This window comes from Sturnira hondurensis, unplaced genomic scaffold (assembly GCF_014824575.4).
Source record: "Sturnira hondurensis isolate 20B ecotype Veracruz unplaced genomic scaffold, ASM1482457v3 Scaffold0010428, whole genome shotgun sequence".
Taxonomy (NCBI): domain Eukaryota; kingdom Metazoa; phylum Chordata; class Mammalia; order Chiroptera; family Phyllostomidae; genus Sturnira; species Sturnira hondurensis.
In genome coordinates, this window is record NW_028083059.1 from 6,314,356 (window position 1) to 6,340,568 (window position 26,213).

At 38.1% G+C, this 26,213-nt stretch overlaps 2 protein-coding genes across 3 annotated transcripts in view; one reads left to right on the top strand and one right to left on the bottom strand.

Moving 5' to 3' along the window:
• Positions 1-26,213, top strand: part of CMSS1 (cms1 ribosomal small subunit homolog) — a 395,148-nt gene that overhangs the window by 45,715 nt on the left and 323,220 nt on the right. The window lies entirely within an intron of this gene.
• The window catches only part of FILIP1L (filamin A interacting protein 1 like), a 312,935-nt gene that overhangs the window by 37,477 nt on the left and 249,245 nt on the right, over positions 1-26,213 (bottom strand). Inside the window, exon 1 of one of the 2 annotated variants that reach the window (XM_037058928.1) lies at positions 15,101-15,214. The exons of the other annotated variant lie outside the window; for it this stretch is intronic. The gene's annotated coding sequence lies outside the window, so the exon portion shown is untranslated. Of the gene's footprint in view, positions 1-15,100; positions 15,215-26,213 lie in introns of those variants that run through there. 2 annotated transcript variants of the gene reach the window in all.

Here is a 26,213-nt window from a genome sequence, read left to right on the forward strand (position 1 = left end):
GATTTTTTGGTCTTGCTTTGAGTGTAGTATAGTACAGCTATCAAGAGAAAACTTTTTAAAAACCAATTACTGTGAATACACTACTATGCTTACTTAAGAGCCTACTCACTTTTCCTTTTGCATTCTTAATTATTTGAAAAAGAGTCCTAAGCCCTCGCTTGGTGGCTCAGTTGGTTGCAGTGCCGTCCCATGCACCAAAGGTAGATTCAATTCCCAGCTGGAGCACACACCTAGGTTGTAGGTTCCATCCCCTGTTGGGGCACATATGGGAGCCAACCAATCGATGTTTCTCTTCACATAAATGTTTCTCATTCTCTTTCTCTTTCTCCACTTTCCTCTTTTTCTCTCCCCCTCCCCTCTCTCTAAAATCAATAACTACATCCTTGAAAAGAGTCCTCTAACATAACACTTTTTTCCAGATTTTCCATTTTAATTACTACTACTATGTCTACCACTACACACGCACACACGCACACACGCACACACGCACACACACACACAACCTAGCCTGTCTTTCATTAGATTGAGACTCCAGGTCTGTGGCAGACTGAAAGTTTCAGGTTGGTACCTCCCTGATCTTTCAAGACCTATCTGGATCTAAGGTAGCCATGATGCCTTCCTCTGGCTGCCTTGCCCCTCTCTAAGGAGAAGCATTCAAAAAGCTACCCAGCATGTGAAGCTTTGGATTGTCACAGGTGTGTGTGTGTGTGTGTGTGCATGCTTTTGAACTCTTAAGAATATCTTGCCTGGCACATAGCATGCACAGCTGCCTTTAAGTTTCAGTTGGTAATATGATGGTGATAGAGGGCTTATCCCCAGATTCCTAGTACTTTCACTCTTGACCATTCTCCCCATTCCTTCCTGCCCTTTTCTGTGGTTGATTTTGTACTCCTTGTGACCTCTGTTCTTTAGTGTCTTACCTGCTTGCCCCATGGTAGCCAGCCCCCTTCTGCCTATTCCCTACTGCCACAGCAAATAACAGTAAACAGTGCAGGTGGCTGAGTAGCAAGAGGCAGCCAGGATGACTGAAAGGGAGCAAGTATGCTCGCTAACACTGAAGCACGAGTAGGAAAGAGGCAATGGAACACTATGGGTGGCGGGGTAGTTGCTGGGAGGAGAAACTCAGATTCTGGAGTTCAATTTTCAGAGTTCAATCTTGGCTTCTCCACTTCTACCTAGTGTGACAGAGCAAGCTATCTGACTGCATTTTCTTCATCTGTAGAATGGGGATAATACTGGATCCTCCTTCATAGTAGTGTCATTCAGACACTAAGTAAAATAATCCAGACAAAAAAGCTCCTAGCCTACTGCCTGTCATAATACATCCATTACTATTAGAAGGAGAAAATTGTACTGATGGTGAGACAACACAGAAGAGCACCTTGGCCACAATGCGCTGGCCTGAGGTAGAGGCCACCTGAATTTACACCGCAATGAATTTACGGTGGTATCTTTACATAATCTGTTTACTCTCGTTTGCCTTTAGGCCATTCACGCATCTGTTCAGCCATGCACATGGGTAGCCATACTGTTTGTCATTTTAGGCCAGGGTTGCTCAGCCTTAGCACAGTGGACATTTTAAAACAATTCTTTGTTATGGGGGTTGTCCTGTGAGTTTAGCAGCATCCCTGACCTCTACTTACTGATGCCAGAAATAACCTAGGAACCCCAGCTCAGCTATGACAACCAAGAAAGGTCTCCTCCCAACATTGTTAAAAAATCTGAGAATAAAAATCACCTCTGGCGGAAAACCAGCATTTTAAGGCATGTTAATATTTTTGAAAAAATTCTGCTTGATCTTTTTCTATAAGCTGTCTCTGACATTTATAACCATTCTTCATTGTCTGCTGCTCAAGTGTATTTGGAACCAGCCAGTATTTTCCATTTCTTTACAGATCTATACCATAGCTCTTCTCCCCTCATGGGAGAAAATGATACTTTGAATGTTCATTATCTGTTGAAATGCCAGCAAATCACAGTGGATGCTAACTGCTGGCCTTCCCAAAGCCTCTCTGATGTTCTGCTCATCTTAGCCCATCCTTCGTCCCTTGAGTGTGAATGTGCACTTTCTTTGTTGGGATCAGATAACTCCTAGACATGTCTATTTGGGGACTCAAATGGGGTGGGCTGACCTATTTGGCACAGACCTGAATGGACTCTTTTTCTATATGTGCTACTTTTGGGGTTAGTTTCCATAGTGAAAAAGATGGAGAAAACTATTGAAGATATTTTATAAAGTATTTGAGCACTTCAGAAACAATACAAAATAATAGGTTGAGGGATGCCCAAACTACCCAAGAAATAGGTCATTTTCAGTTTTTATATTGTTGTATAATTAACTTTGTAATTATACAAAGTTCATTTTGTTCATTTTTAACAAAGCATGTCTAAATTTTACTCTCAGATTTTAAATTAGCATTTCTAAATACATGACATATATTTCAAAGTATGTATATTAAAAGGTATACTATAAAGTCTCTTCCTCCCACCTCATTATTCCATCTGCCCATTCTCCCTCCAACCCATAACCATTGATTAGTTTCTTATGTGTCCTTTCAGAATATCTAATATGAGTAAACAAGCAAATATAAATAAAGGTTCTTATTCTCTCCCTTTTTTATCCAAAAATACAGCTTACTATAAACACAGTTCATCTTGATTTTTGCAACTAAACATTGTCTTGGTAACCCTTCCATTAGACCAGTGTTCTTAAGCAGGGGCAGGAAAGGGAAGTGAAACATGGCTGCCAAATAGATCTTTACTGCTCCATGCTAAAACAGTTAAGATTTACAGGGTATTTTATCAGGTGATGTTGAAGAATAGGAGCCACATACTTTTGTTGTTTTGAAACTTTAAATACCAAGACAAACTATAAAAGTAATGTTATTTGATTATAATTTTAAAACAGCACTTTGACTATTAGTTATATATCTGTGTTTATAAGGTCTGTGTGTGTAGCACCTGCACTTTCTTAGTTGAGAAACTGAGGCCCAGGAAGATTAAATATAAGGATTTACTTAATCCTAATCCAATGATTATTTTTAACATTTTACAGATGAGGCTAGAGACCAAAACACTAAAATTTAGAGTGGTTAAATAATTACCAAACAGCATAAAAACCAAACCAGAATAAAAACTCACTGACTGCAAAGCATGTGTTCTTTCCACTTTACCAGGCTACATTCCAGAAAGCCCAGACAGAGTACTGACCTCAACAGAGTTTCCTCTTTATCCTGTCCCATGTTTTTAGCATTCATTTGTTCATCCCTGCACTCTGTCCTCACCTCTTCAGCTCCCTGACCCCTCCTACCTTTGCTCACGCTGCTCCAATCGCACCAGCTTCCATATTATTCCTTGAACACAACAGAACCTGTGGCTTTGTACTGGCTGCTTCCCCAGGGAGCTTCTGGACTCCTTCCTTCATCTCTTCTAGTATCATCTGACATACTACTATATTTTACTTATTTGATCACTGGCTATCTATCCTGCTATAATGTAACTTTCATGGAAGTAGGGGGACAGGAGTGTGTGTGTGTGTTTTATTCAATAACTGGTCAGCTATTTGTTTTATTCAGTGTTGTATTTCTAGCTTAAGTACAGTGCCTGGCTCCTAATTGGTATTCAGTAAATATTGGTTAAATTTTTAACTACACTTATTCTAGTTTTGAACTAGGTACCATTTAGGGAGTAACTATACAACAGTCACATGGTAAGTAGTTTCTTCTCTTTACAGGCTGTGAATGACATAATTACCATTTATTGAGCAATAATTACCATATTATTGTATGTCATGTAGCATGTTAGTCCTGCAAACAGTCATAGCAGGCAAGTATTACTGTCCTTATTTTACAAATAAGCAACTGAGGCTCAGAATGTTAAATAATTTTCCAAAGATAATGCTAGTAACTGGCAGAACCACAATGCCAACTCCAAATCCTGTTTCTTACCACCATGATATACATCCACACCTCCCATCTCATGCGTGTACCATCATCCTCTGCAGTGAATTTGTGTGTTGCAATATTCTGTCTGTCAAAAGCACAGAAAATCACCACCACTGGCAACCCACTGTTTGGTCACAGTATTTCCTGTAGGTTCATGGCTACTTTGAGCCTTGATCGTGAGACATTAGCAAACATTCTCTTAATCACTGTAATAATAAAGAAAGTTTAGTCATTTGGCATAAATACATAATTATTTTTGGATAGTTTAAAAATTTGTGACTTTGCCAGTAATAACATATCATGTTCCCCAGAGGAGGTGGGTTTGTCATAAATACCATTTCCATAAAACATTTCAAGGAACTTAAAATTCTTGGAAAATATTTTTAACAGGCAGCCTTTTCTCAGACGGGCTTCAAGGGCATAGTACTGTAAACCCTTAAAAGTGTATGTGTTTTATCTTACTAAAAAATTTATATGTATCTCTCTTATTGCTCAAAATCCATTTTGTATCTTGTATCTTAGTACATTGAGGAAAACAAATTAATTCTTCAGAAGAGCATTCTGATGTACCTTCAGAATTTACAGGTTTTAATTTTCATTAGTCCTTTTTTTCTCTTCCCAGATCAGTTTGTTTTCAAACAGATATTGTAAATAGGTGTTTTGGAGGATTAGCATAGTTCCTTTCTCTTAATACTTACTTATTTTTTGGTAGGTTGCTTTTCTTCTTTCCCTTTTAAAAAGTTTCCAAATCTTATTCTGGGCCAAAAAAAAATTTTTTTTTAAGCCTCTAGTTCCTGTAGGTCTTTAAGAAAAAGGCTTTCCTCCTTTATTTGGCTTTCATGCGTTAATTCACTGGTGTTCAGTTTGTCAGATTTAACATGAAAGGCCAAAGCTGGGACCAGTCATGTGCCAAAGGGGATGAGTTCACTGATTTTCTTTCACCTTGTAGTGTGGCTGCCTGCACAGAGGCAGCGGCTAATGTGGTATGCTTGGGAAACCAAAAGTTTCCTAACTTGTTAGTGGGAAATTCAAACTACAGAAATTTAGAAACCACAACAACAGAGGCTTAGGTTTTATTGTAACTATTGAAGTCATACAGTTTGCCATGAGAAATGGTAGACAGGAGCTGAAAGAGTGTAAAATATGAAACGTTTTTATACCTCAAGAACTTTCTTTTTATCCCCCAGTTTATTTTAGCTACAGTAAATCAGTAAATAGGGGAACCCAGAACTGTGAACATTTAAGAGCACTGAATAGTATGTTTAGATGTCAGGGCCACTGGAGGATGAAGGCTGATTCCTGGTCTGGCTTCCTGCTGAGCAGTCAGATCATGAACCACAGTGAGTATCCCCTGTGTACCCTCACCCACCTTTCCTGGCTCCTGAGGGTGATGGTTTCTGCTCCCTCCATGATGTTTTAGAGGGCTCGAGATTGGGCCATATGTAAAGTTTAGTTCCACACGGGTGTTATTCTAGAATCTGTTGAAATGTAAGTGATCATTTTTCTTGTGGTCTGTGTTTTACACGTCCTCTTGTGTACACTACAAAATTAAAATTATTTTGGTTACCCGAGCCTTAATTTTCCCAACTCTAAATTTGACAGTTCAGAGTTGTTTGCATTACATTTTCCTTTTCTGTCACTTCCAAGCAGGAGAAGACAGAATCCATGAACACAGAGTGTGATCCTATCCTCTCTTCTCTAATTTGGCTTCTTTTAAGATGGTGTTGTAAAGGACAGTGTGTGGTGAGGGGCAAGTCAATTGAGATGTTAATGTTACAGTGGTTAGCAACAGGCCTGCTAGAGATGAGAGCAATGACTTGACACTTCACTTCCCTTGGCCCTGGGTCTGTTGCTGGTTTTGTACTTGAGCAAGAGTTTGACCCATTTAGTTATGTTTAACTGTGAGAAAAACTCTGTTTATAGCAGAATTGAAGAAAAGGCTACAGTGTCCCTCATGTATGTGTTACATGAATACCCATCCATTTTTGCCCTGACCATATCTTGTGATTTGAATTCTAAGGGAGGGCAAACTATTTCAAACTATGTAGTTGAAAAAAAAAGTGTTCTTAAAAAAACTACTGACTTCACTATACCTCACTTTTAAAGTTCACACATTCACAGCTAAAAACAGAAAAAAAGCAAAACTCCAATCCTCAATAGGAAAGCCACTTTCAGAAGAGCCGTGTATTCCAATAGATAGGGAACATTAGACACAATCTGCTATGAATTCTGTGACCTTGCCTCATTTGCCTGTCACCTCAGCTGCAACATGGGGAAAGCAATACAATTTATTCTCTTAGGTTTCCCAAGATATTGATGGTCCTCAAATATCAGTTCCATAGAATAAACCCCCCCCCATGAAATATTTAAAGTCCTTTCCCTTAGCATTGAATACAAATTTGCATGTCAAAAATGTATGTTTCATTCCATCAGAAGAGATTTTATGACCTGTCAAGTCTCAGTGGTTCATAACTATATGAAAACTCTAATAGGAATTTCACAGGATTCAGATTTATTTTTGGTTCTTTATATGTCAAACATTTGTTCTCAAGATTATAAGTGTGCTGTAAAAGTAAAGAAGTAAATCTTTGAGTGTCTAACTCTAAAAATGTTATGCTAAATTGAAAGTACAATTAACACCTGGGAAGCAGTATTGAGACTATTAGTTTCTAAAAAGGGAATCTTCATTATCTATGTCTAGGATATGATATAGCCTATTGGGTTGGCCAAAACATCTGTTTAATTTTTTTTTGTAAAATAAAAGACACATTTTTCATTTTGGCCAATAACTTTATTGATTTGCATATTTTGAGTATGTCCACTATCTCCTGCGTGGTATAACATTGTTTTCAATGAATGTGTTGATTTGATCGCTATCAACTTCAATTTGTCTACCCAACCCTTGAGCATCATCCAGAGAGAAATCTCCAGCATGAAACTTCACAAACCCCTTTTGACATGTTCAATCTGTTACAGAACCTTCTCCATACACCACACAAATCTCTTTTTGCATTTCAGTTGCCTTTTTACCTTTCCTGAAATAATAAAGCATAATATGCAGAAAAGGTTGTGTATTTTCTTGCATTTTCAATATTAAAATGGCTACATGAAAATTCACCAATTTTGATAAGTTTTTGTTTTAATGCATGCTGATAGGACAGCTGCCACAATACAATCTAACAAAATTGTTTGGAGTGAAGTTCAAGACAACTAGACACTACTACAGCCATTGTATAGAAAAAAAACAAACAACCCATTGGGCCAACCCAATATTTAGTCCAAGTTGTAAGATTTCTCTTAGGTGTTTGTTTTTGTGTGTGTACCTCTCAGGCATGGTAGGACTTTCCAGGTAAAACAGAAATTTCAGGCTAGCTTTTAAACCTTTATCTCTTTGGTCCTTAACTACTCAGTATCTTATTTCTTATCTCAGGCAACGTATTTAGGAACACTCATGGGTTTCTCACAGGAGGAATTCCCTTCTATCAGGGAAATCAGGATAAAGGATAACCTTAGTTTTTCGAGTGGCTGTTTCAGAGAGATTAGGCACTAAAGAAATGGATTTACTCTAACGAGCTTAACCTTTTGCTTCACTTTATGGCTGGGTGTAAGAGAACAACACCTATAAGGCACTTCTTCTTTGGCCCTGAGGCAATGCCTTGTTGCCCCAGCCTGGCAGAAGCCTGTAGCCCCCCATGAGGGTGGAACACCATTTTGTGGGAGGCTGACGTAACTGGAGTGTAATAGGGTACCATTTACTGAATGGCTGTTATGGTTCTGCCACAGTGCCAACTGCTTTTTCACTTTAACCGTCACTGTAAGGTGCCTTCCTATGAATGTCAAGGTTGTTTTGTTTTATTTTTTTAAAGGTTTTTATTTAATTAATTTTTTAGAGAGGGGAAGGGAGCGAGAAAGAGAGGGAGAAAAACATCAATATGTGGTTGCCTCCCACGCCCCCTACTGGGAACTTGGCCTGTAACCCAGGCATGTGCCCTGACTGGGATTCAAACCAGTGGCCCCTTAATTTGCAGGTCTGCACTCAATCCACTGAGCCACACAAGCCAGGGCAAGGTTGTTTTAAATACCAGAATTTGGGTTTTCTGATCATGGTTCAAGCCTTCTTTCTCTTTTTACCTCATATGCCCTTTTCATAGTAGACTTCCAAGGAATAAATTTGGAATGCTGTATTCAGTAGCCTCCACTTACATTTCAGTTCCCATCTTTTCCATGAATGTTACCTAACTTGTCTGACCCTAGCTGATTCCCACTTTCTGATTCCCTACAGTCCTTACAGTTTTGTGATGCAAATACTCTATATTGTTTTATAGCACTTTCTAATTTGTTTTAGTATATTTGTTTTGCTCTTAAACTAACTGTAAACTCCTTGAAGATGTAATACCTCTCTACCCCCTCTATGGGTCTGAGCTCCTTATATACCTGATAACCAAATGATTGTGGGGAGAGAAGAACCATTTCTGAGGGGAACATAACCCCTGTTAAGCTGAATGACTGTAAAGTTCTCAGAATTCACTTATTACAAGAGCAGAAGAAGGGTGTTGTTCCTCTTGTTCCTGTCACTTCTCAGGAGGGAGATCCATTCAGTGAAATGAGGAAATCACTTAGAGACAAATTTAAATAAAGTTCAGATGCAGGAAATATAGCCAGAGAATCTTAGCTCTGCTGCCTACGATTCTTTGCATCTTTGCTCAACCCACTGAATTTTATGGGACTAAAGAACCTTGTGAGGCCTAATTTTAGGAAAAATGAGTGGAACTCCAAATAACTTGACAAGGTTGTTCTCAACTTTATCTGAAATATCTCAGTGTGCCACATAGCCAGTTGCATGAAAGCCTGAAGGATAATATGTAACCTCAAATATAATGTATGTCTTTTAATAATATGAGTTTTTAACCATCTTGCTAGTAAACTGATGTATTTTTAAGGAATGGATAATCTTTTTTTTATCAGCAAAAGATTAATTTTCACAAAACTCCACAGTGAACTTACTTCACTGTGAATTACCCGCACAGTGAAGGGACCGGACCGGCACAGCATCTCACTGCATAGCCCTTTGTCTTAAGCAAAAAAAACTGAGAACTTTCTCATGCTCTCCCCAATCTCCTAGGCCAAGCAGCCCCTTCTTTTTCTTTAAATGTAATAGCAGCAGCCACTTAAGTCTTGTCAACCCAAATGTGATGAATGTTTTACATTCCTCTTAGGATTTCTGCTCAGAGGTTTGTTTTTGTTTTGACTTTTAAAAAAAGAATTTTAGAGAGAGAGAGAGAGAAACTTAGTTCACCTTTAAACTTTTGTTCCAAGACTGGTGGGCCATGAGATAAGATAAATCTGGCAGATTTGCTCCTGTCAGAGCAGCCAGTCCTGGAGGGCTGACCTCATCCTTGAGGCTGCTCTTGGTGTAATGGTTCAGAGTTCTCACATGCTCATGAACTGCAGTTATGTTCATCTCTGTGCTTGAGGACGGACTTTTTTCCCTCACATTCTTTCCATTTTCTTCAGCTGAATTGTCTCGGTAATGATACAATCAGTAGCTTATAATTTTGTCCTAGTTACTGCCCACTATTCTGTCTTTCCCAGCATTGAGAGAGAACTTACGGTGGATGACACTGTTCCTTTGTATAGGTTTGTGCAAGCGAAGGCTACAGGAAGCTTACCTAGTGAATGGACGGCAGAGCCAGGAAAAGCAGGATTTGGATTTATGAACCATTATTCCTGCTCTTTAGTCTTACCATTGAGATAACACTATTTGTCCATGTTAGTTTAGTATCACTAGTAAGAAGCAAGCTTGAAGACTGACTGTATTCTGCTGAATGTTTTTAAAGAGTCCCATACTGTTTATCCTTACTTAATTTTTATGTACAACTGACCTGTCTTATCTATATTGTTTATCAGTGCATTAAGAAAGAACAGAAAAGTACTTTAGCTGTAGTCAGAGGTGTGTCAAAAGATCCTGGACCATGACCGAGCCCTTGGGCAAAAGCAGCTGGTGATCTTATTAGTCCTTGTCATCAGCACAGTGCCAGTTGGTGCTAAGAGGTAAAGCTGTGTTAGTGACATGGAGTGGCGTGTAGAGAACTCAGTTGCTGGTCTATTGTCCTGCCTGTGCTTAGCACAAGGCTGCTTCTGAGGAGTTATGAGCCCTAGGCTGGCTTTATAGGTTAACATTGGAGTTATCTAACTTTAAAAAAATAGAGGAAAATCACTTTGTTTTCTGTACAATCTGGTAGATGTATGGGACTACTCACAGGAACTTTGGAATCCAAGTGTATGACTGGAAAAAGGCAATCTGAAAGTTTCTAGTTACTGTAAGGACAAACTATTGGGCCCAGTGACTGCATCTTCCAGGTCTACAGCTGAGGCACAGACATTAGGAAATTAGGAAAAACAGAGGAATCTATCCTTCATTAAAGACAAACCATTACAGTCTGCTCCTTCATTGCATTAGAGTTCATTCCATGCCCCAGGGCAATTCACCTGGTATTCTTTGACCACCTCTATTCTCATTATTTTGGGAAGAAGTTAAAGTAAGGTAGGCGGAGGTGGGCAGCAGCAGAGAAGCATCTGACTTAGTCTGCTTCAACAACAGGCACTGTACAGTACAAAGCAGATTGGACTGTCATGACTTCATCTGAGTCTAATATGGTTTCTGGGTTTTGTGTTTGTCAGTCAGTTCTATGTGGTTACCTCAAATAGTGGCAGAGATTTGTTTTGGGCTCCTGACAAAATCTAGGAGAAGGGGCCCTTCTTAGTCCACTTTTCTCAGAAATACTCTTTTCTTACCAAATAAGAAGCTTCTAATTGTAATTTATTTGTTTGTACATTTATCTAACACCCTTTTGACACACCTCTGAAGGTGTGTATAGTATAGCTAGAGTACTTTTCTATGTGCTAGGGTTAAATTGGTTACACAATTGACTCTTAAGGAGTTTCCAGTCCAGGAGACAGACAATAACCAAATAAGCAATTAATGTGTAATTTTATGTCATGTAGCAGTGCAGAGTGTGCACGTGGGATAAAGTAAAGCAGAATAAACTTCCTCTGCTGGTTTTGGGGAGTTGTTTTTAAGGTATTAAGTCACTTTCAAGTTTGAAAGAGAACCTACTAGTTGGGGAGGTCTGGGGAATGCAAAATGCTTAGTTGGAAGATACAGAGAAAAAGTCACTTGTCAAGTTACTGGTTCAGACATAAATGTCTTTGACTGTACAGCACAGACTTTTTCCAGTGCACCTCTCAGATTCAAAGCAGACTGAGCTTTGCCATCCTGAAAACCTTTATGTACATTTGTTTGTTTTCTCTGTCCCCACTTTATCACTCCCTTCCCATTGTTGCAGCCTGGTTGAACTACATTGACTTCACCTCCTTTCCTTCTGCCTTCTTACTGCCTATACTTACTAACAATAACTTTGAACCTTTTATTTTCTTTTTTAAATGGGTTTTATATCCAAATTAACACTCACAGTGTCAAGACTTCTGGGGCTTCTGTATTATTCTCTTCCTACCACTAGTTTACAGAGAAACTAAAGGCTGTAACCTCAAAATCAAGGGGCCCTGGCTCTGCCTCTGAGAAGCTGTGTCTGAAGCAAGTCACACTGTGGATATCAGCTTCTTCTGTAAGGTGAAGCATTTGGATCAGATGGCCTCCAAAGGCCTCTTGCAGCTATACAGTTTTCCTGCCAGTTGTGCGTGTTTGTGTGTACATCTGTGGAGTTGAGTGTTCGGTATTTCTCATGTAATATATGCTCTCTTTTACTGATGGCAACTGTCCTTTAGGCTAGAATCAGTAGTTATCATAAACAGAAACAAGGAGTTGGGTGTATGTTTGTCTGCACTCTTACCTGCGCCAATAAATCACTTACCACTTACTCCTCTACACACTTCACTACCCGCCCCCCACACAAATGTCATTCCCCAAGCTTATTATAAAAAGATAATAATTGTATCTTTAAGATGTAATCTTATTTTGGAACCAGTGGGGCATAGGAATGTGAGGACAGTCAGATTGGAGAAAGGAGATTACTAATGTGCTATTCTCTGTTCTTGCGCTCAGTTAAAACTGCTGCTGTCCTGTCTTAATCTGCTAAAGCATCTGAGAGAACGTCATGAAAGGGGAGTGCTTCCCCATATCTGAAAAAGAACCAAGGGACTTTCCTTGGCGAGCCTTCCCACTTTTGTTTGCCAGGCTTTCTTTCCCAGTCAGAGATAACGTTAGTGCATAAGTCCAGGGAGAGAAAATATCAACTCTGTTTTTAAGAAAAAGGGATGTAGGAGTGCTTACAACAGTGTCAGTGACCACTGCTAGGAATTAGTGCATCTAACATTCAAAGTAGAAACTGACCAGCTAGAGGACGTTTAAAAATCTTTGTAGCCCACATCAAGCTTAAGGACTGGGTTGGTGGCCACATATACTGTAATGATGGCAGAAGCAGTCATGGAAATATTTCTTCAGAAGTTTGTGATGCTGGCTGTATATGCATGCAGTGTCTCTTCATCTCTAAATCCTTATTTAAACATAATTTATAAAAACTAAATAGTTTAAATTAAAGCTAAATTCATAGTCAAATACAAACTAAATTCTAAAGACATTTAAAATTAATGATATGCCTGAGAGGATAGGTAAGATGTGTTAGATGTTTTAAGAGATAATGACTGGCTATGAGAACAACAGATTTCAGTCTCTCAAGCAGGTTGAAACCAATATTTCTTTACATCCTCAGATTATTACTCCACAATATCCAGTCTTTTATAAACAGTTCTCTTCCTGCTCCCCTTCCTTTTTCCTTAAATAGGAGGCTGTGTTTTGTTTCCTCTCTTCATCTTATAAAAGCATTTACTTTGCCCTGAAGCACTAGATATAGACAGAACATGACCTAAGAAGAATTAATGGAATTTTATTCTTCCACATTTTATTTTACCTCAAAATACATTTATTACCAAAGTCACTTTTGGGGGGGTGGGGGAGGAAAGGTATCAGGGAGTCCTAAAGCAAAATTTACAGCCTTTTCAGAAAGCAAGTTAATGGTAATTGCAAGTAGACTTAAAAATTAGGAAGCTCGAAGCTTAATTCATGTTTTTATATTGGATGTTACTATAGACCCCATCACAGCATTAGGAAAATATCACAAAGATACCAGTGGCTTAAAAGTTTTATGGCTTAATCACCATAAGAGAGCAAGTGAATTTAATTAAGCATAAAATTAATATATGCTTTATTTGACAATGTAAAAAATCACATTAATTCTATGTATAACATTTTTTCCATCATATAGATTGTCTGAAGGGCTAAGAAATGCTCACTCAGAGAGCCATTGTGGCATTGCATATCCACGATAAATCTTGTTTAACTTTGAGTTTTAAAAGAGGTCTTAAATGGATGATTTTCTTTGAACATGCTTTTAAGTTAATAAAAGGGAAACTATGGAATATCGAAGTGTGTCATTTAAATTTTTTTTCAAAATTGATGCTTGCCTGTTTTAAAAAAATAAAATGCAGACTCTGGGAAACACAGCTGTTAGAGCTTTGATAGAGGTTATGATTTTCAACAGTTGAGCTACAGTTTATGGTACAGATGGTACTTTGGGTATAGCTGAAACAATAATTGATGGTTTCTGTTTCCCTCCTCCTCTGTTAGATTCAAAAGGGTGGAATACCTTTTTCCCAAGGCAGGACTTTTTCAGTTTCCAATTACAGCCTATATCAGATAAACAACTTTTCTATTGCATATTCCATACTTCACAGTAACCTGGGTGTTGTCTCTCTCTCTCTTCATTATGGTAGGCTTCCCTAGATTTGAAATAATAGTTTTAGGAAAATCCTACTTCTTGTTACTAACCTGCAGTTTATACAGCCTATCTTCAGGACAAATAACATATAATTTCTCTTTTAGAATACTAAAGCCAAAATCTTGTATTGCTCTAAACAAAATTAGCAACAAAAACAAAATCCTATGAAGCAAAAATGGTAGACACCAATGTCTTATACTTTAAAAAACTCACACAGGAATTACTAGAAACACAGATATATCCCAATTTAAGCATATAAAAATATGATGTTTCAAATGATAAATAAAACAGGCTATTTTAAATGGGAAATAATTCTGTCACAATTACTTAAAAGTTTTGTTTTACAATATATGTTCAAATCAAATAAAGTTTGAGTGGTAAATCAGTTTTCATCTCTGATTCTAGTGTTTTTAACTTGACACAACATATTTTATTTTAGTTATTCTGCTTATTTTTATTCTGTAAAATGTGTAGATTTTCAGCATCTACCAAGTGTTCAGTTATCAGACTTTATGGGTTCATTTATAGCAATAACCTGTTCAGGGTTTAAATGTAACTAATTGTGGTTTGAAATGCCACTGATTAGCAAAAGTCTCCCATTGGTTTTATCTTTTAAATTAGTTTTGTACATAATAAACTAATGCCCAAAATTTACTCTAAAGAAACTAGTTTATCTTTAATTTTCAGTGCAGTATGTCATTTATTCACTGACTGGAGTTGAAGTAAAAAATTATAACTCAAAACTGTGATAGTTGTTACTTCCTTTTGGAAACTGATGTACACTTTTAAGACAGAAAAGCGTTTGTAAGAGTTTTTTGTAACTTGAAGACTTACATTTCTCTTAATTACAAGATGTATTCCCAGCAGGAGTTTTTTAGTCTTTTATATTAAGATTTACAAAAGGCGTGCGGGCGGGTGGGGGGGTGTTTCACTAACAAATCCTTTACCATGTGGCAGTGTTTCACACTCTGCTCTTGTAAAATTTAAGGGAGTTCTAGTCCGAGGGGAGAGATCTGGAGATAGAGTTGTATTGCAAATATACTCCCTCCACCCTTTCCCCAAAGATTTCTTAATGCAGGTAGGATTCCATGTGTAGCTCACTTGGGAAGTCTGTGTAATACATAATTATACCCCATTTCTCATCATTTAAAATTAAATCCCAGTCTGTTTTCTCCATGGAGAAAACTTTTACTTTCAAATTTTGTAGCAGTTGGACAATATTTTGAACCTAGAGTTCACTGGACGCGCTTTTCGAAACCTGTCTGCAGTTCATGATGCTGATACCTTTAAAATTCACCTACTGACTATCTGGCATTCTGACAGTAGTGCCCCTTGCTGGAGCAGAGCGGCTCTCGGGCTTACCTGAGCTCCCCGCGCCGGGGCCGGGCTGGGGCCGCAGTCGCGCCGCGCTGCTGGGAGCGGGCTGTGCGCGCTCCGGGAGTCGCCCGAACAATGCGAGCTGGGCGCCGAGCGCGCCCGGCCTATGGGCGTTACGTCACTGCGCTGCCTTATAAGGCGCTCCGCGTGTGCGGCGCGGACGGCGGGGGCGCCGGTGACAGCCAGCCCCGAGGCGGCGGCAGCGCAGCTAGCGCCGGAGTCCACGCTGAGACCGTGTGAAAGGACCTAGGGTCCCAGGTTCCCCGCAGAGAATGGGCGGCGGGCCCGGGTCGCCGGAGCCCTACTGCAGGACAAACCAAGTGTTTGGGGTTCATGGTTAATCCGCTTGTAACTTTTCCTCCTCTGCTGTTGGGCTCTAAAGCTTCTGTTATTGCTTTGGGTTCTTAAGTACACATCCTGTTACTGAATATTTTTAATTTTATTAATTTTATCTTTAATTACAGTTTATATTAAATATTTTGAATTAGCTTCAGGCCTACAGCATAGTGGTTAGACAATCATGCTTCACACACACACACGCACACACACACACACACACACATTGTTATTCTATTTAAACTTTTGTAAATGCATTCTTTTACATTTGTCTTTTGGTTGCTGAGGGGAGTCAGGAAAGGAAAGCCAGAAGTCTTTTTTTTTTTTTTTGAGACATCTCTAGGGGGGACTTAGACTTCAAACTTTCTCTTTCCTCTTCGTAAAGAGTAAGGGTCCTCAGAGGATAGTATTTTATTTCCTGATGATGTAACTACCAAACAATTCTTCAAGTGATGATGGGAAGGCCAGATGAAATCTTATTTTTTCAGTGTTTTTCCTGAAAGAACCTCTTCGTTCCTCATTTCTGCTTGCCTGTGTTTTAATGAAAGTAGAACTAATCAGTTAGGGAGGGAAAATATTTATTAAAGAAGTTAAGTGTTTCCAAGACCAAGTATAAAAATAAGTTTAGAACTGGTTTTAATCCATTTGTTCTCTTCCATCAGCAACAAAATAAAAAATAAAGATATGAGCAGAAAAAGGAAACTGACCAAGTACTACTGAATTAAGCTCGTTACCCTGTAGTACAGGGCAGATTTACTTACATAAATCCTCTTTTTCTGATAAATGAGATTTAGCCTCCCAATTACTTTGCACATCAGTAAGAGAGGTAATCTCTGAAGTATCAGCCAACTATATGAATCTGCTAAATAAATTAGATATGTGGCTGCCTTATTGGCAAGCTTCATATGAGTTGAGTAGTTTTTATTACTTGAGTCTATTTAACTCTTTTTAAATTACATTAAGATAAGATTGCTTCCTATTATGATGTACATATGTTTCTAAAACTAATGTTTCCTTATATTTTGTCACACAAGAATAATGAAAATAGTGTGCTTGTTTTTTAGTAAGCAGTGGGGAAAGTCTGGTTGCAGAGAATGTAAAATTAGTGAAAATGGTGTGCAAAAAAGATATAGGGCATAAAAATAAATGTGTGTCATCATTGCTAAACCGTGGGCTCACTTAATAACCACTCTGCCTATCTACTGAAAAGCCTAAATTAAACTAACCTTTACTTTTCATATATACTGTTTTAAGAGAGATGAATGACCATCCCCTTCAACTGAATTTCATATTTGATTAGCAGTGTTGTATTAACCTTTTAGATGTTGGTTTGTCAGTTTTACTATTCTTAATACTTGTAAAGTACATTTGAATCATTTTTAGTCTCATGCTTGCCTTGTACTTACTAAACATCCTTTTTGAGACTTTTATGCTAGATTTGCTTTGTTGCAACTAAGATGAAATGATTGTCATGAAAGTTGCATGAAGCATAAACACCTGAATCTCAGCTCCAAACTGGTAACATAAACTACCTTTACTTCATGATAGGATTTGTAACTTGTTCTGCCTCCTTTTCTCCATTGGTGGGTACAGAGGGTTCTTAACATTTGACACTGCCTTTTATTTCTTTTTCATGCCTTTTTGTACTCATGCTTAGCATTTATATTCATTCTTTTGACTTCCAGTTCCCCTGTAAAAGTTGCCAGTATTATTTCCTCCTTTTATTTTCCACTTGGGTAACTGCGAAATGGAGAAGTTAAGTGGAAACAAGAGTTGTCTAGGGCTTTTGTAGGAAGAGAAAAAAGGATCAGGACTCCTACTCCTTGTGTGCCCTGCCTGGTACCCTGTAGTACTGGTCTCTAACCCAGTTCTGACTCGGTGTTCCAGCTGAGATTGTGGTATGTGAACATTCTCTTTAGAAGCCAATATTAACTCATTTATTGATCTTTTAATTCAGATGCATGCCAAACACTATACTTAGTGTTCTATGTGTAGTGTGTCATTTAATCTGCACAAAACATTTTGGGGTGGTATTAATCATACTTTTCAGATAACACATTTGGAGAAATAAAATGACTTGACCAAATTCATGCTGCTACTAAAGTAATGAATGCAGGGATTTGAACCAGACTTAGTCCCATCTTCTCTTAATGGTTTAAGATTCTCTCAAAGGTGTTGCTGGTAAAGAAGTGTTCTGATTTAACTGAGAAATTTGCATCTCTATTTTCCAGACTGAATGTTGAACTAAGAATACCAAGACTCTCTCTCTTCCTAGGCTGTACACTGAGCTGCCGTGATTGTGCACTAACTGTAGGGAGTGTGTTGTTCACGTCGAATCTGTCTATTCACTAAGGCAGTCTTCTTGATGATGTTAGCAACATGTCTTGTCCTGATGAAATTAGAATGACAGTTTCCCAAATGATCAAAGTCAAGGGTCTTAAAGAAAGAGGATCTTTGACACAAGAACACCTGGGTCTTGTGTCACGAACTCCAGCCAGCCATTGGCATTGCGCTCCATTGGCCATATAAGTTGAAGAGTAGACTTTTATTTCTTTTCCACTTTCTACCAATATCGTCTTTGAGATGTAATTTTGTTCTCTTGACTTCTGACATATATTTATTATGAAAAGAATGAATAGAGTTATGACCACTGTGCCTCAGTCTTGGCTAAGAAATTTTACTTCCTTTTATTGAAAGTTTTACTCAACCATTGCTATATGACTCTTCTTATTTTATAATCAGGAATTTCTTACAAATAATCATGTCTACAAATCAAAGTCCTTTCTTCAACTAGTAGTCTGGATTTATGATCTGAATCAGCAACAGGTTTAAGTTGTTATTTGGAAATAGTACAAAGGAATTTTCCTACCAATCTAATTACTCTCTAATGTGAAAGAAGGGTTTGTAGGCTACAAGGCTGACAACTAAGATGTATTGATTTGATTGAACTGTGTAAAGTCACTTGTTAGATAGTCAAAAACATTTGAATATCAACAATTTCCCATGATTCAAACTAACACCAAGTTATCACAATGACCACAGCAATTAGTATTAGTAATATCCATGATATTTGTATTATTTAACCGTTTTAAAATACCATTAACATGTTACTAAGCATGTCAAAGCTAGTTCTTCTTTGTGAAGTAACTGTTCTTATTTTCTTTCATGTCCTGTCTCCCGGCCTTTGTTTCTTCTTAGGACTGGTAAAGTCTTCTAGTCATCCAAATAAGTGCCAGAGAGGTAGTATTCATAATTAATGGAACCTTTCTTGCAGTTGCCCACAATTTTTATTACTGGTTCTTTCATCACTTCAGGGGTGATGTACACTGCTGCCTGAAAGCTGTGCTTCAGGATATGGGATGGTAATGCTAACTTCAAATGTTGGCTCCTTTACCTCTGTAACATAGCATATGTGGTAACACTATAACATGCAAAGAAAAACAACAATTCCTAGTATAAACATGGTCCTATATGAGAAACTGAACAGAGTGGAGACAGATCCAGGACAGCATGGGAAGAAACAGAATTCTGTGATCCTGCATAGCCTTAGGCTGGAGTTAATTGGCCAAAGCGCCTCAGTGCCCTTGGCACTAATGTATTCCATCTCATGGAATATTCTGGCACCTCACTTGCATCCTTCTTGCAAAACAGCTTTGCCTCCTTGCCTTGGGCAAACCTGCTGTGGATCCAGTGGTGACCCCTCTGCTGCCCCACAACTTAGGAGAAAGGCTGAAGGGACTGAGCACACAGGTGGGCAGTTTTAGAACGGGGAGCCGAAAGGAAAGACTGAGGGCTAAAAGCATGTTCTCTCCATGCTGGGCGCCATTTTCTAACTACCCTCTTTCTTTCAGTTCCCCAAGTGGCATCTGCCTAACTCTGTAATGTAAATGCCCACAGAATATACATCCCCAGGCAGCGCAGCACTTAACACTGAGCACTGAGAGCCTTCCACCAGCAGTTAATGACCAGAGAACTTGAATTTACCTATAGACCCTCTCACTTCTCTACAGCCCAAATCTCCTGTCCCAGAGCTGCATAGTTCTGAAAGTTTCTAGAGCTCTGCAGCTGTTCCTATTCGTAGTCCATCTAACTTTGATTTTAGAACAGGGACCAATACCCTTGAGAGCTCACTTGGGCTGATTACAGCAACAGTGTCAGTGGTGATACTGAAGAATGGAAATCCATTTACTAACATGAAAGTGAATGCTGTTTTGTGGCTTTAAAAATTAATTTTTTAATTCTTTGAGTTTAAAGAGAGAGGAAGGGGAAGAGAGAGAAACATCGATTTGTTGTTCTACTTATTTATGCATTCATTGGTTGACTCTTTCAACTACCCCATCAGGATCAAACCTGCAACCTCAGCTTATCAGAACAGCTCTCTAACTGAGCTTCCCTGCCAGGGCTAAAAAGGAATTTCAGAATAGTCCAGTGCCCATGATAATTTGCAAAATGTAAAACACTCAAAGACATTTTACGCTTAGTCCTACTCTATGAATACTGCCAACTATTAACAATTTGATGTACTGTATTCCTTTTTAGTCTTTCTCTAAACATTTATAAAACAATTGTTTTCATACTGTGGGTATATGTGTATGTTATGCCTTACCTTTTACCTTTATTAAATATATTTTAATCATGTGTAGACATTGGATTATTTAAAAGCAAATATTTGTCTGTTTTCCCTAGAAATGGTGTCACAAGGTCAGTCACTGCATGCTTTCCCAGTTATCATCCCTGCCATCCCACCCCGGTATTGCCATGGTGTATAAAGCAGGGGTGTCTGTATTTAATAGGGAATCCCCTGCTGATCATAGATCTTCTGGTCTTGGTTTACAGGGGTGCTATGAGTTGGCTATGGGACTCTAGTGAGCTACAAGTAGGTGAGCAAAAATGGCTTGGAGAGAATGAAGAATTGATCATATGATGCCACCATAGATTATTAAATGGGAAGCAGGAAAATCCTGCTATTTAGGTCCAGTCCATTTGCTTATTTATTCCTTCAAACATTTTGAGTTTCCTTGGTAACTAATAATAGTTTTGAGAAGTTGTTGAACTCACAAGTATTACTGCAGGAGTAAAAAAATCCTCAAATCACAGAAATTAGAGACGGAAAAGACCTATTAGATCATCTTTGTCCCTTGCCAGTACAGATTGTTCTCAATGCTTTGTCCAGTCCATTTTTTAAAGGGACCTTGTAAAATAGTTTGTACACCTTATCTGTTTTAAGAAATGTTTTTTTAAAGAAACCACTCTTTCTGTGTAGTTGTGGAGCTTGATTTCAGGGTAAATATTTGTGGAAAAAATACCTTTGAATTTAAAGTACAATTTAACAGGTTTTATTAGTTGGAAGTCATTGTAACTATTAAGTATATAATTGGAATAGTCCACCAGCTAAGGGTGAATAAATGGGTAAGTTACATTTAGTATATGTTTTCTTTGTCATTGGAAATTTAAGTATAGCAATGCATGAGTATTAACTTTCAATGGTATAAACTAATTAAAATGGATTTAGAAAGCCTGAGGAAATTAAGCACCTAAGAGGTAAAGAAAAGTAAGTAAAATAGTTCATTCTAAAATTAATTTTATGAAAGAGACATTTTTAAATCTCTTTTCCTGTCCCCAATTCTGCTTTGTCCATTATTTTACAATAAATATTGCTTGACATTATGTTGAGCGAAATAAGCCAGGCGGTGAAAGACAAATACCATATGATCTCACCTTTAACAGGAATGTAAACAACAAAACAAACAAGCAAGCAAAATATGACCAATGACACTCAAATACGGAACAGGCTGACAGGGTCCAGAGGGGAGAGGGGAGAGAATCATAGGGGAAAAGGGGAAGGACTCACATGAATAAGTATAAAGGACACATGGACAATAATTAAGGTGGGGGGCAGAAATGGGAGGGAGGTGGGGAGCACTGTGGGGGCGCAGGGCAGGGAATATAAAACAGAAAACTGTACTTGAATAAGAATTAAGTAAATTTAAAAAAATAAAAATAAAAAATATTGCTTGATATGAAGGTGGCTTTTAACAGTAAAATCCTTTCCTTCAGTTGGGCAACTTCTTCCAAACCCCACCAAGGATAGAATTAAATTGTCTCATAAAGCACTCGGTGGTGGTGTTATAGACTAAGTGCTTCAGTTTCCCATGTCATGGCTAAAGACGTCTTCACTAGGAAAAATGATGACAAATTAAAACTAAGAAATATACTTTGAGTTTTATTATGAAAGATGATTGTTTCATAAAATCACATTTTAGAGTAAAAAGGACCTTAAAAAACATCTACTCTATTTATTGCCTCTTCTTGTTCCTTCCTTTTAAATAGATGAGATCATTGGAGCTCAAAGAGGCTCAAGGACTAGCCCCAAGGTCAACAGTAAACTGGTGACTCAGTCACTACTATGTTTTCTGGGTTTGCATGTCTGTGTTTCGAAATGTCAAAAAAAAGGCTTAAACAGTGGGATTAGAACTGTCTAAAAGAGTATGTCTGAAACCCTGATTAATATTACATCAATTGACCTAGGTTTATACTAACTACAGAACTAATTTGGAGCATTAATGACCTAGTTTTTTACTTTATTGATTAACAATGCAGCTGTTTGTTGCATTTCTTTTAAATTGGAGATTTATATATTACTGATAATCAACTCAAGCCATTAAGATTGGCCATTTGTTGAAAATTCTGGCCAAAAATTTAATGGAGAGTCCTAAACTTTTAATATTAATTCTCTGTTATTATTTAACACCATTGTCTTGCATGCTTGTCAATTGTTCATTCTCTATGTGAGCAATCCTTTTATAATTTGTCATCATACATCCCATCTACATCATAAAATATAGAATTGGAAGGGATTTCAAAAGTTGTGTGTCCACCCTTATGATACTGAATTCTCTTTCAGGTGAGAACTTCAACTTCTTTCCAGGAGTTGGTACATGCGTGTTAGTTGTCATTAGTTTTATTAGTTAGTACAGAACAGTTGCAGGCATTTGTTACCCAACAAGTCTGTTTTATTTCAAACATAAAAGTAGCTACTTCATAAGTTAATTGGTCACAGTTTAAACTTACCAAATTTTAATCATCTTCTAAAAAATTTAAGGACCTTAGAATACTGCAACTCTGAGCATACCCTCCCCATTAATATATTGTTGTTGTTGTTATATATTACTAGTTCTTTTTTAACTCCACAGATGCTATCATCATCTATTACTATTCTTTTAGTCAGTGTTTCTTTAGATATACCAATATGTTTACCACTTTCTTTGCTCATCATTCCTTCTTTTGTTCCAGACTTCCATCTGGGATCACTTTCCTTCAATCTAAATGCATCCTTTGAAGTTCCTTTACTTGAAGTTGGCTCTTTGCAGATGCTCTCTTTTTATTTATTTGAACATGTTTTTATTTTATACCGTTATTATTGGGAAGATTTAAATTTTGAGTACAGACTTCTGGATGGACACTTGGTTTTGGTCAGCCTATTGAAGATCTTTTCCAGCTGACTTCTGGCATCCCATATTACTGGGGTTTTTGTTTGTTTTTAAGATTTTATTTATTTATCTTTAGAGGGTAAGGGAAGGAGAGAGGGAGAAAAATATCAATGTATGGTTGCCTCTCGTGAGTCCCCTGCTGGGAACTGGTCTGCAACCCAGACGTGTGCTCTGACTGGGAATCAAACTGTGATTGTGCGGTTCACAGGCCCCAGCTCAATCCACAGAGCTACACCAGCCAGGGCCCATGTTACTGTTTACAGTCAGTTATCAGTCTAAAGTAATTCCTTTTCTCTCTGGCTGCTTTTACAATTTTCCCTTTGTCTTTGATATTCTGCAGCTTCATTATTAGCCACTTAAGTATACATTTAGTTTTATCCATTCTGTGTTTCATTGAGGTTCCTGAATATGTGGATCAATACCTTTTTTTCAGTTCTGAAAAATTCTCAGCCAATACTGACTCATCAACTATGACTTCTCCAATTTTTTTCTCTCTTTACCTCTTAAAACACACACACATGTTAGACCTTTTTACTCTTTCTTCATATGCCTTAACTACTGTTTCAGTTATTTCATCTCATTAGCTTTTCAGACTGTGTTGTATAATTTCCTAAGATTTTTCTTCCAGTTCACTATTCTCATTGCTGATCTGGAATTGTATATTTCATTTTCAGAAGTTTCTTTTCCCCCTAATTTTCTTGGCCTTTAATAGTCTGTTACTCTTTTTTAAATATATATTATTGATTATGCTATTACAGTTGTCCCATTTTTCTTCCCTTTATGCCCCTCCACCCTGCACACCCCTCCCACCAGCATTCCCTCCCTACCTTAGTTCATGTCCATGGGTTGTATATATAAGTTCTTTGGTTTCTCCATTTCCTGTACTATACTTAACTTCCCCCTGTTTATTTTATACCTGCCATTTGTGCTTCTTATTCCCTGTACCTTTTCCCCTATTCTCCCCCCTCTCTCTCCCCCCACTGATAACCCTCCATGTGATGTCCATTTCTGTGATTCTGTTCCTGTTCTAGTTGTTTGCATAGTTTGATTTTGTTTCTGATTTTTAGGGTCAATTCTCAATAGTTGTCAGTTTCTTATCATTTTACTGTTCATATTTTTGATCATCATCTTTTCTTAGTTAAGTCCCTTTAACATTTTATATAATTAGGCCTTGGTGATGATGAACTCCTTTAACTTGACCTTATCGGGGAAGCACTTCAGCTGCCCTTCCATTCTAAATGATACCTTTGCTGGATAGAATAATCTTGGATGTAGCTCCTTGCCTTTTATCATGTCAAATACTTCTTTCAGCCCCTACTCTCCTGCAAGGTTTCTTTGGAGAAATCAGCTGATAGCCTTATGGAAACTCCTTTGTAGGGAACTGTCTCCTTTTCTCTTGCTGCTTTTAAGATTCTCTCCTCTTTAATCATGGGTAACTTAATGATGACGTGCCTTGGCGTGTTCTTCCTTGGGTCTACCTTCTTTGGGACTCTCTGAGCTTCCTGGACTTCCTGGAAGTCTATTTCCTTTGCCAGGTTGGGGGATTTCTCCTTCATTACTTTTTCAAATAAGTTTTCCATTTTCTGCTCTTCTTCTTCTCCTTCTAGCACCCCTATAGTTCGGTTATTGGAATGTTTAAAGTTGTCCTAGAGGTTCCTAAGCCTCTCCTCATTTCTCTGAATTCTGGTGTCTTTATTCTATTCTGTTTGAATGTTTCTTTCTTCCTTCTGCTCCAAATCGTCGATTGAGTCTTTCCTTTCCCCAAGGAACCACTGTTGGTTCCTCGTACACTTTTCTTTATTTTACTTTTCATAGCTTTTACTTCTTCCTCTATTTTGCAACCATACTCAACCAGTTCTGTGAGCATCCTGATTACCAGTGTTTTGAACTCTGAATCTGATAGGTTGGCTGTCTCTTCATTGCTTAGTTCTATTTTTGGAACTTTGATTTGTTCTTTGGTTAGGGCCATATTTTTTTTTGTCTCTGCATAGCTGGTATGGTATAAGTGGCAGAGCCTTAGATATTCACCAGGGCAGAGCAACCCACATGGCTGCATTGTGGCGCTATCTGTGAGGGTGGTGTCAGAAAGGAATCAGTGCTGCTTGCCTGGCTCTTGGCTGGCTTTCAGTCACCTCCCCTGCTACCCAAGCAAATTGGGCCCTTCTGGTGCTGATTCTCAGGTAGGTGGTTTTGTGTATGTTCTAGGACATTGTGGGTCTCTCCAATGAACTCTCCTGTGAGGCTGGGAGTTTCTCCTGCCACCCCAAACCCCACAGATTTTTGTAGCCTGAGATTTTGAGGCATTCTTCCCCTGGGCTGGAACCCTGGGTTGTGCAGTCTGTCTTACTCCCCAGTTGTTCCTCCCAGTTTATCTGCACACAAACGTGGGACTGCCCAGTCTGCCAGCCACTGCCTTGCTCCCCTTGTCCTCCAGCTGAAGGGCATCATTTCCACCCCTCCTATCAGTCTGAATAAATGTTTCTTCTTTAACTCCTTGTTTGTCAGACTTCCATACAGCTTGATTTTTCTGGCAGTTCTAGTTATTTTTTGTTTTTAAAGTTGTCCTTCTTTTAGTTGGGCAAGAAGGCAAAGTGTACCTATGCCTCCATCTTGGCTGGAAGTGCTCTATTACTCTTTTAACAAGAAATGTTGACCCATCCTTTTTATTTTTAACATATTAAGTATGTTTTGTATTCTGTCTGATCATTTAAATGTCTGGGGTCTTTCAGTATCAGCAGCCCTGATTCTACTGCCATTTCTCTGACTTTCAATCATTGTGCATTATTTTCTACTGTGTTTTTTGAAATTTTTGATATGAAGTCATACACCATAAAACTTTATATGTGGGGATTCTTTTATTCCCGGGCTGAAGGTGGCTTTCTCTAGAGAGGATTTACATTTGTTTTTTGCCAGATGCCAGAATCTCTAAGCCCAGGTTTTCACTTCTATTCAGCCTTTGATCTTTGAATGTTCCTTGATAACTTGCCATCAGAGAAAGGTATCTTTTATAATATTTTATGTTTTATTTAGCACTTAAGTGGGAATTTTTATTTTGTTTTTAAGTGAGACAATAGCTTAGAGTAGCTAATCAATTTAATTGTCAGAAATGGACATTAGTACAATATAATCTAATACTGAAAATCAATCTGAAAAATGTAGGAAATATCTAAAAGGGAATATTTCAAATTAATATGTTAGAACCAATAGTTTGGTCTTTGTTAGGTCCACATGTTAGTGGAAATACAGGTCTGCTGTCTAGGATTGCTGTGATC